The 10,479-nt window shown below is 37.5% G+C and overlaps 1 pseudogene; it reads left to right on the top strand.

The window, feature by feature from the left end:
• The first annotated feature begins 7,095 nt into the window (after positions 1-7,095).
• On the top strand, positions 7,096-7,190 carry LOC113456689 (annotated as a pseudogene).
• Positions 7,191-10,479: the final 3,289 nt, after the last annotated feature.

Below are 10,479 nucleotides of genomic sequence, written 5' to 3'. Positions count from 1 at the left end.
CCAATGATAGCTTATGCTGGAGAGTATATAGTGTAATGGGAACACTGTTCCATATGGGAATGCAAACGTGTACAAGCACTTTGGAAATCAGTATTTTGGTTTCTCAGAAAATTTGGAATCAACCTATTTCAGGATCCAGCAATACTACTGTTGGGCATATACCGAAATGATGCTCAATCCTACTACACAGACATTTGTTCAACTATGTTCATAGCAGCATTATTTGTAATAGCCATAACCTGGAAATAGCCTAGATGCCCCTCAATCAAAGAATGGCTAAAGAAAATGTGGCATATTTACACATTAGAGTATTACTCATCAGAAAAAAATGGCATTTTGCATGAATATGAATGGAACTTGAAAACACCATCCTGAGTGAGATAACCCAGACCCAAAAAGATGAATGTGGTATGTTCTAACTCATAAGTGGATACTGTCAAAATAGACAATATTACCTGACAAAATTGGGAATATAGGGGGAGGGCAAGGGAAGGTGGAGGGGAGAAGGAAAGGGACTAGGAGAACTTGAGGAAAGGGGATAGTTGAGATGGAAGAAGGACAGAGATGAAAACAAGAAAAGAGATATTTTGACTGAGGGAGCCATTACGGGGTTAGCAAAAAATCTGGCTCTAGAGAAATTCCCAGAAATCTACAGGAATGACCCCAGCTAAGACCCTAAGCAATAGAGGAAAGTGTGCCATGATGTGGAAGTCTGCTCTGTGTCCTGTGATTACCATTAATGAATACAGAAACTGCTTAGGAACTATAGCAGGGCAGAACTTAGGTATGAGTAGAAGATGGACCTGAATGCTAGGAGAAAGAAGGGCAGAGACAGGGAGATGCCATGGAGCCACTTGAGATAGACACCGTGAACTTTACATGGTAAGCCACATCTACGTGGCTGTACACAGATGTTGCAAGAAGGGCCCATTTGTCCCTCCCAGCTGCCCAGCTAGCTTAGCCCAGAAATAACCACACAGAAACTGTATTCATGAAATCACTGCTTTGCCCACTAGCTCTAGCCTCTTATTGGCTAACTCTCACATCTTGATTTAACCCATTTCTATTAATCTGTACATCATCACATGGCAGTGTCTTACCAGCAAAGTTTTAGCATGTCTATCTCTGATGGTGGCTCTATGGAGTCTCTCTCCTACTCCACCTTTCTTCCTCCCAGCATTCAGTTCTGTCTCCCCCATCTACGTAAGTTCTGCTCTATCAACTAGGCCAAGGAAGTTTCTTTACTAACCAATAAAAGCAACACAAAGACCTGCTACACCACACAGATAAATGGAGGTGGGTTAAATTAAGATATAAGACTTAGCCAATAAGAAGCTAGAGCTAATGGGCCAAGCAGTGATTTAATGAATATAATTTCTGTATGATTATTTTGGGGACAAGCTAGCTGGGCAGATGGGAACCAACAAATAGCCTCTGACTACAGTGTCTGAACTGGCCTTGTCCTATAGTCAGATTGATGAATATCTTAAATGTCACCATAGAACCTTCATGCAGCAACTGATGGAAACAGAGGCAGAAACCCACATTGGAGCACTGGACTTTGCTCCTAAACTCCAGTTGAAAAGTTGAAGGAATGAGAATATAGGCAAAGTGGTCAAGACTATGATGGGTTCACCCACTGAAACAATATATCTGAGCTAATGGGGGATCATCAACACCAGCTACACTGGAAAGAAACAAGCATAGGACCAGACTAGTCCCTCCAAATGTGGTTGACAGTTGTATGGCTGGAGCAGACTGTGGGGCCACTCGCAGAGGTACCAGGATTTATCCCTACTGCTTGTAATGGCTTTTTGGGAGCCTATTCTCTTGGAGGGATACCTTGCTCAGCCTAGAAATAGTAGGGAAGGTCTTGAACTTTTCCCAAAGCAATATGCCTACCTCTCTGAAGAGTGAATAGGGGTAGGGTGTAGAGGTATGTGAAGGGAATTGGAGGAGGGAAGTAGGAACTTGGATTGGTATGTATAATGAAAAAAGAGTTTGATTTCTTTTTTAAATGATAAATATCTTCTTCTGATCAACTTTTAGAACACAGTTGATAAGTTCTTTGTGACCATTTTGAGAAGAAAGAGTAACTTATTAATACTTTTAATAGCTGGACATTCCATTGTGAAACTTATTATTTATTTTACTGATGAAAGCTCCTTGAAAGTTATTTTTCAATAATATGTATTTAACTAACCTTCCTCTTACCCACTTGCTATAAAATATGAAGTCAAAAAAATAATAAATAAATATTGTAACTGTAATTCTTGCTTGATACCTGTTTTGTTAAATGTAATTCTACTATGTTAAAGGTAAAAATTTTCCTTTTTATTTATAAAAAAAAAGGAGAGATGATGTGGGAATCCTTTCTGTATGCTATGAATATGTTTTACTGTTTCAATAAAAGGCTTAGTCGAGTAAAACCAAGTGGGAAAAACAAACAGCTATATATAGAGAGAGAAGAGGCAGAGTCAAGGAGATGTCATGTAGCTGCTGAAGGAGAAAGATGCCCGCCCCGGAATCTTACCAGTAAACCATGAGCCTCGTGGTAAAACACAAAATAATAGAAATGGGTTAATTTAAAAATGTAAGAGTTACTTAATAAAAACCTGAGCTATTGGCCAAGCATTGTTGTAATTAATATGTTTCTATGTAATTATTTTGGGTCTGAGTGGTCAGGAGATGAAAGAGATGTCTCTGCCTAAATGATGAAAACCAAATTAGTTACAGTCTTAGTAGGCCATCTAGCAAAACTTCTCAGTAGACACTGGAAGAATATATATCACATTGGAATGCTTGGTACAATTGGAAGGTAGAGATTTATTTTGTCTACTTGATGATTATTAAAACAAGAGATTTCAGGAAGAAGGAATGCATGAGTTGTGTCACCTAGAAGGAATAGTCCACAATCTTCAGTCTCTGATATTTCAGTAGTTAGGTTTTAAACGCACTGAGTATATACATAAAACTATGTCTCACAGAGTTTGTCATCTTTAGTTCCTGCCTTGTCCTCATAATTGTGTGCTTAAGTCTCTATCCTCCAAGGTCATACCCTGATAGCAATTTCCACCAAATTGTACATTCATCAGATTAACTTTATAAAGTTAAATGATTATTTTGTTTATTACTTTTCTGTGAAATTTTTTAATCTATATTCTAAAATAACTTCACAAGAACTCTGAGTTAGTTACTTAAGATTAATTCTCAGGACTATTCACTCTTACCAGTGGTACTGTGTTAGACCATAACAAAAGCTGATATTCATTCTGGCTAACTCTAGTCTGGCATTTTACATGGGTCATCTAATTTATTCTTTAATAAACACCACTGAAAAGGATATCATCCTTGCTGATTGGAAAATAGGAGAAACAAATCAGAAGAGGAAAAAGTGACATACCCCAGAAGAAGGAGGAGAAAAATGCTACATTAGGATGGATACTGAAACCATGATGCTTGGGAGAAATATTGAAAACAGGGAAAGTATAATGATTGCAGGGCAGTTGATAGCTGAACAAGACATTCTCAAATTTCATTGGCTTAATATAATTTTATAAATTTATTGCTCTCTTCTCTCATTGTTTACGGATGTGCTTCCATCTCAAAGACTAAGTCCCTCATTATCTACAAGAGCAATTTTTATATGTTTATAAATTATACTTTCTTATTAACTTTTAATTGTGGTGTGTGTGTGTGTGTGTGTGTGTGTGTGTGTGTGTGTGTGTGTAAATGTGCTTACATGTATACCCAGGGTCCGCAAGTGGAGGTCAGAGAACTTTTTCGAGAGTTAATATTCTCATCTTCTACCTTCTTTGAAGCAAGGTCTCTCTTGTTGCTTCTGCTACTGCTCTGCATAGTATATGCTAGCTTGCAAGAAGCTTCTCAGTGATTCTCTTGACTCTTGCTCCCATCTCACTATAGTATGATTGACATTACAGATGCATGTCATTGTGTTGGGTATTTATTTGACTTTTAAGGATCACTCTCAGGTGCTTGGGGTTATGAGGCAAGTATTTTTATCCTGAGTCATTTCCCCAATCTCCTTATCATATTTTTCCCAGACAATATTGCAAATTCCTCTAACAAAGCCTTACTCACTTTATTTAACCTTCTGTTTGTACTCATTTGGATACATTTTTAAACCAACATAATCCAAAAATTCTTCTCTGAAACCAGTACTTCAGTGGTAAGTAGCACACTGGAATGGAAGTTATTCCACATTTTTTCTGAGCCATCAAAAATACATAAAATCTAAATGGCTCACAAATACTTTCTCTGGTGTTTTTATTATTTTGTTTATACTACTGTACAAAGGTATGAGTGCCTGGACTTATAAAACTTAATGAACCATTTGAAACAATGCTTCAAATATTGCTTCAAAATATCTGAAGCACTTCAAATTATTCAAAAAATGCTTCAAATATTGCTAATTCTCTTTTTTAATCAGACAGTCCCTAACAGCCCATTTATAGATAGATGCAGAGTCGTGTGTGCAAATGGCCTCTTTTCTTTCTATGAGACCTCAACTCATTTTTAAATGCTGTGTTTTGTGTAGTGACTGGTAAATTAATTTAACAAGTGGTTAGAGTCCTTGACAAATTACCATGAAAAAAAAAGCACAAATGACTTAGATGCTATTTTCAGAAATTGCATTGTTAAAATCTTGCCTCTTCTCTTGTTTCTCCAACATCAATGAATAGTATCTTTTGATTTTTATCTGGTTGTCAGGCCAGAAAACAGAGTAGCATTTAATTCATCAGTCTTTCTCATCTCTCATATTTAATTAATCATCAAGTTAACACAGCTTCCAATTTGATTTGACTTCCTTTTAGAAACCTCACAAAACTAAACAATGTTCTTACTCTCACTATTATTACTCTCACCCAGTACTGAATCACTCCTTCGAAGATTCAAGAAAGATCTTAATTGGGTCCCTTGAATTTTGCTTTTTATAGCCTATTCTCCCTTCAGCAGCCATACACAAATCTGGCCAATTTATATTAAAAGACGCATTTCCATAATAGATCTGTTACAAATGCTTCAGCCTCCCACCCCCCAAAGCCAATTGCATACCCAGGTAAAGAAACATGTAATTCTGTTTCCTGCTGTATATAGTTCCTTCACTTATAGTTCTTGCACCTCTTTTCTACAAAGCTCTCCTTAAGTCTTACAGAACTGCCCTAAGTCCACAAAAATGAAAGGTCGGAAATGCTAGGTGTCGAAAGGAACCCTTGGTAAGAAAATAAAAAAGACAAAAATCTGGGTACAGGAGGTCTTAATGAACTGATGACTCATGACAGCCAGTGTATTAGGAAGTACAACATCTTACATACTCTTTAGTAGGGGAAGATGGGACAGAGTCAGCATAAAACTATAACACATTGGCAAAGGCTAACAAGCAATTTTACACCACTAGCATATAGTCTATCTCAAGAATGTGACAGACTGAGCACACAGTACAGTCCCCCAGAGATTGCTAACTACAGCTCTTCAAGGGGAAAAGTTACATTCCCAGGAACTGAGAGCCTGACTCCTTTGAGGCCCTGGTTCCAGATCCAAACTTTGAATTCCTTAAATCTGTCTCTGAGCAAGAATACAGAATTGGTGTTTCTTTCTGCCTTTTCTTCAGGACCTCTGAGAAAGCCTTGGATAAGCCTGTCTCCCAACACAGAATACCTTTCACTTTCCCAAATGCTCAGGCTTTTTCTTTTCTACCTAGCTTATTATGCCTTAACTGACTCTTTTTCAAAAATTTTCTTCTAACTTCTATTTATTCTTTAGCTCTCAGTTTAGCTCTCCATCTCTAACTTCAAGGCTCAGGCATTTCTCCCCTGTATTCTAACATTACCCTTCTCTTCAGTTCAGCAAACATCAGATCCCTTAAACTTAGAATTACTTCCTGACATGATGTCACTTCACCAAAAATATTTGTGAGATGACCTTAATTATTTAACAACATAAACAAACTCTCTGTGGAAAGAACAAACACAGCCAACAAGGAGACCTTGTCTGTCCTTAGGATCGATGCGTTGTATTAATGGAAGATTTCTTCAACATAAAGAATGGCTGTAAGTAAAGTTAGAAAAAAAGCAAAAATAGAAGAAAACTGTGGAATTCAGTGGCAGATGACTGAGCTAAAAGCAGTTTGGCTCAGATTGTCTAGCAAAGCTGTTTTAGTTTTCAGCCATTGTAGCTATGAAGGTAGATTCATAGCATTGTAATTCTTTTTGAAATTTTCACTTATTTTTGTTTGTTTGTTTGGTTGGTTGGTTTTTTTTTCATTTTCTCATTCAAATATTTACACTTCCTCCCCTCCTTCCTCTCCTTCCCTTCTTAAGAGAGACAGGGAACCCTGCCCTGTGGGAAGTCCAAGTCCCCCCCACATACACATCCAGGACTAGGAAGCTTTGCATCCAAATAGACTAGGTTCCCAAAAAGCCAGTACATGCAGTAGAAACAAGTCCCAGTGCCTTTTTTTATCAATGGCTTCTCAGTCAGCCCCCATTGTCTGTCACATTCAGAGAGTTCGGTTAGATTGCATGCTCTTTCAGCCCCGGTCTTCAATTATGTATTTGGTCTCCATTCAGTTTCATAAACAAAAGAAAAAAAGAAAAGAAAAAAAAACACTAAAATTCTAAATTCCAGTTAATTACCCTATAGAAATACATACAAAATCACTTTGTCTCTCAGCCTGGGAGAGTCAGAAACTCCTGCTTTAGATGAAGCATCTTGCATCCAATACTCAAGGTCATTCATAGCCCAAGCCTATCCTGTTTTCAAGGTTGGCTTCTTCAATGAACCACACTCTTTGAGGATGCCCAGACCTTCTGGATAATGGCTTCTGCAGAGAGAAATGCGTTTTGTTGGATAAATTCATCTCTTGATTCCCCCAACATCTGTAGGATAATTGTTACCAGAAAAACAAACCAATATTCAGATTTTAAAATGTCAGGTTCAACTACCAGCTCATAAGTCACTTTGACTGGGTTAGTTAGATTCTCTAAACTTCAAATTTTCTCATTTAAAAAACATATAGTCATATATGACCAATAAATTTTAGAGATGGAAGAGTATATTAAGATAATTTTATCCAAGACTATATTTTCAGGGATCATTTCTGTAGTTCATTGTTAGAGAAGTTTCTCTGACTGCATAGAGTACTGGAAACCATGAGGATGAGATGTAGTGTTCCCTCAAAAAAAAAAGATAATTATATTCAACACTTGCTAGATTATGCTTTATGAAACACTTAAAGTTTCTCTATAAGTACTTACCCAAAACAGATTCATAAACTAACATTTTTTTAGGAATAACTTAAAGTTTAATAACATTTAATAATCTTTTTTACTACAGGACTTTTTAGAGCCTTTCATATGTTGAGGTGTGTATGTATTCTTAGAAGTCAGAATGATCAATGTCTTTATATAGAGACATATAGTCACAGTTAGAACTTCTGTCAAATTTTATCCCATGCTTATTTAGTCCCAGTTCAGCTGGCCTTGGTGAGCTCCCAATAGATCAGCCCCACCGTCACAGTGGGTGGGTGCACCCCTCGCGGTCCTGACTTCCTTGCTCATGTTCTCCCCCCTTCTGCTCCTCATTTGGACATTGGGAGCTCAGTCCGGTGCTCCAATGTGGGTCTCAAAATTAGGACATTTGATCTGAGGGCTGATGAGAAGCCAAGGACAATGGCACTGGGTTTTGATTCTACTGCATGAGCTGGCTTTGTGGGAGCCTAGCCTGTTTGGATGCTCACCTTCCTGGACCTGGATGGAGGGGGGAGGACCTTGGGCTTCTCACAGGGCAGGGAATCCGGACTGCTCTCCAGACTCAAGAGGGAAGGGGAATGGAGTGGGGGGAGGGGAGAGGAGTAGGGGAAAGATGAGTGGGGAAGAGGGAGAGGAGTGGGGAGAAGGGAGGGAAATGGGAGGCAGGGAGGAGGCAGACAACAGAAGCAACAGCTATTCCATGAAAACATATGTCTAACTGCTATACATTTAATGACAAAGCATTAAATGCAAACTTGTTGCAGTTTTAGGACAAAATAGAAAATCTTCTTTTCAGGTCTTCTATTCAGAATTCTGCTGGAGGTTCTGAGTGATAAGACCAGAAAGAAAGTAATATAATTTAAAAGAAAAATAAAACTGTTTTTAACACTTATATTATGGTAATAAATAAAATAATCTATCAAAAACAAATAAAAACAAAACAAAAAAAGAACTTCTGTCAAAGTGTTCTTTGGGACTAGGGTTGGGTCAAACACATCAGAGCTGTGCAAATAGATTCCTTGGAGTAAGGACACTGAGGACCAGAACAAAGGATTTACTCATTCTCATTGAGTTACTGCAACACTAAGTCAGAACAAGACTTCTAACGTGTCTGGTTCTATTGTCAGTACATTTTTTATTCATTTATGAAGAACTCTCCTTTTTGAGGCCATTGACTATTAGGAAGTCACTTGAGATGTGAGAGTGAAGTCTAATGCATAACGTGTCCATACTGAATCTTTGAAACAAAGGAGTTCCTAATTAACATTTTCTAAAACCTAAACATTGACAAAACCTGGAATATAGTCAGCACTTAGCACCTGGTCATCATGGGCACCTGCCTAATTAGTTGGTATGCACAAACATGGCTGTTTATCTTTACCTACAAAAACTGTATGAGCACTAATAGACATATTCCAGAAGAGAGACCTGCTTTTAGTGTTTTTCAATTCCAGTTCACTTAACTTGGGCTCCAGAGTATTTGTTGGATTGTTTTTCATTTGTCATTTGCTAGTCAATGCTTACAGTTGACTCCCTTTACCCCTGCCAAAGTTAAATAAAACAGGATGAATAATTCCAAACAATAGCAAAACAGTCTACACTATACTTAATCCTTGCTGTGATCCACTAGTTAATATGGAAGTAAGAGTGAGATGTAGACCTGGTAGACCAAGAATCTTACTCTAAACCAACACATCTAAAAACCTGGGGAAAAAGGAAGGTCCACAAATTAAAAAGCAACCATTGAAATCTAACCATATGTTCTCTCAATTTTCTGACTACCCCTGTGGTGCTACTCAATTTTATTAGAATTTGATTCTGTATTCTATTTTAAAATGATACTTAAATTAATTTGTAGTACTAACACAAAACTCTATCAAAAAGGTAAGAACTTTTATAACTTTATTATCTTTTCTGGTTACTGTCTCTGGGTTTCAACATTCTAATAGGGATTCTTTTGTTTTATTTCATATCTAGGACAAAAACTGTGAAGCCTCTTCAAGGCTAGAACCTGCTAGGTTGTTAAACACAGTAGGGACCCTGAGTGAAGGTATGTGCTGTAATTGGCTGTGAGGGCCAGAAAGTTGAACATTTTCATTCTTCTTCAGTCTCTTTATCTTGGGTATCTTGAAAGTATATAATCATTCTGTAGTTGTGCTCTGACTTCAAAAGTGTAATAAGAGCTCAACTAGAATTGCTAGGTCATCCCTGCCTCCAAACTTACCAGCAAGAAAACTGCAGCTCTCTTCATCTCTAACCTGGAAATACCTCTGTCTCTCAGAACCGTCTGACCATCCAGAGATGGGTCATGGTCAATGTGAAGTAGAAAAAACTTATTCATTATGTCTTATTCATTTTATATGCAAGAAAACCAAAGCGGGGCTGGTGAGAAGGCTGAGTCTCAAGATCACAGACTAAGAACATTGCTAAATCAGGATTTTTCCCCACTAAGTAAATTGGGTAATAGTTCTTACTAGTTTTGTCTACTGACCAATGATTATAGAGATCTGAAATCATGGAACTCTTTCTGGTATTCTTTCCATTTCTTTTTTAAATTTCTAATTAATACCAACAATGGATTACATATGGACTCTGTGTGAGTTTCAAGACAGCTACATTACTTATATGTTCACTATTTTTGGAAAGTTCCTAGTTCTGTAATAAATTAGCCAGTTCTTTACATCAGTCTCCTAACCCCAGCTATCCCTGAGAAGTTCACTATATAAAGTCAATCTTGTCCTTCATCCTGAATAGCTATGTGCTAAAAGGTTACACTTTAAGACAGTGTCTTCCATATAATTCTTAAGCCTATGGAAACGTTCTTCATCAGATGGTATATTTATCTATTTACTCCATTAAGATGTCCTGTACATTCACTATATGAAAAATGGTATACAATGCACAATGGACACCAAAATGAATGACACAGGTGCTGGACTTGAGTAGCTGATGTCCTAATGAGAAAACACAGCCTCTCAACATGTAATGAAATAAACGGCACTAGATGCATGACAGAAAGAGAGGGACAGCTCAAGTCTACCAAAGAAACCAGAAAAAATACTTCTAGGGAAGGCAATACAACTCATGGAGAATAAGGCAGAGAAAGACCTCATGAGAAAACACAGCTGGTCATCTGCCTTCAAGATAATTGGAAAACCTGATCCTGTTTTGCAAATGAAGAGCTTAGAACTCAAGAACTCAATGAAGC

This window comes from Microtus ochrogaster, chromosome 10, assembly GCF_000317375.1.
Source record: "Microtus ochrogaster isolate Prairie Vole_2 chromosome 10, MicOch1.0, whole genome shotgun sequence".
Taxonomy (NCBI): domain Eukaryota; kingdom Metazoa; phylum Chordata; class Mammalia; order Rodentia; family Cricetidae; genus Microtus; species Microtus ochrogaster.
This window is presented reverse-complemented; position numbering and strand designations above follow the sequence as displayed.